The sequence below is a fragment of the Limulus polyphemus genome, unplaced genomic scaffold, assembly GCF_000517525.1.
Source record: "Limulus polyphemus unplaced genomic scaffold, Limulus_polyphemus-2.1.2 Scaffold8627, whole genome shotgun sequence".
NCBI classification, from domain to species: domain Eukaryota; kingdom Metazoa; phylum Arthropoda; class Merostomata; order Xiphosura; family Limulidae; genus Limulus; species Limulus polyphemus.
This window is the reverse complement of record NW_013674237.1, coordinates 981-2,246: the sequence shown is the minus strand read 5'-3', so window position 1 is coordinate 2,246 and position 1,266 is coordinate 981.

The following is a 1,266-nucleotide window of genomic DNA, read 5'->3' as shown; positions in this document are numbered from 1 at the left end:
TAAGAAAATCAAAATACTTGTCCCTCTGTTGTTTAATGTTCATTGGTCGGCTATTAGGCTATGAACACGTCATGTAAGACATAAGAAAATCAAAATACTTGTCCCTCTGTTGTTTAATGTTCATTGGTCGGCTATTAGGCTACGTCATGTAAGACATAAGAAAATCAAAATACTTGTCCCTCTGTTGTTTAATGGTCATTGGTCGGCTATTAGGCTACGTCATGTAAGACATAAGGAAATCAAAATACTTGTCCCTCTGTTGTTTAATGTTCATTGGTCGGCTATTAGGCTACGTCATGTAAGACATAAGAAAATCAAAATACTTGTCCCTCTGTTGTTTAATGTTCATTGGTCGGCTATTAGGCTATGAACACGTCATGTAAGACATAAGAATTTATCCGATCCAGAAAGGTGCTTCTACAAATGAATATATCGCGACATGTCAGAGAGATTCATCGTTTTCACGTAAAGGTAAACGTTGTTGGCTTTCTTCTTTTTTATTTTCTTTTTGAGGCAACGGGCAGCGAACCATGAACTCTCGAATACACGGTCCTCCGAACACGCTAACCACTAGACCACGTGCACGTTAAAAACAACAACATTGGTGCACATGGATACCCCCCACCCACCCCCCGTGTAACACTTGTTATCGGTTCAATATCTTTCATTCTGTGAACGCTTTAACATGGTTATCTTCGTAGCTTTGTGTAACACAGATGACATCCACAGAAACGTTAAGCCTACACAGACACACGAGCTATATCACAGAACTTATAGAGCCATCTGTCAACATATATCAGAACTAAACATTAACCGAATAACATAACTAATGTAATATACCGGTTTAACGACGTCATAATAGATATATGTGTACATATACATGGGATGCGCTCGTTCATCAATATGGTATCCTCGTTGTTGTATATGCTTCCTGTCGTAATTCCACTAATATCCTACGATGTTTGGCCAACTTATAGATCATAGGTTAGTGCTAAATCCTCATAATAAGCTAACGGTAGAAAATAATCCTCACAAGCTAACGTACCTGTTCAACGCACAGGGAAGTCATAGGAGAACAGATCGGAACCCTGAATCTCCTACGGTGCTTCCTAGGAGGCCATAAGGGTACATGCCAGGTTTGGTAACAATCGGCCCAGCGGTTCATCAGTCGTAAGGGAGCAAAAAGGATGAGGAAGACATACGGGACCCGGGGGTGACATAGGGGGTGGATCAGATTCGAACACCGACTCTCCTACGGCCCTCCTG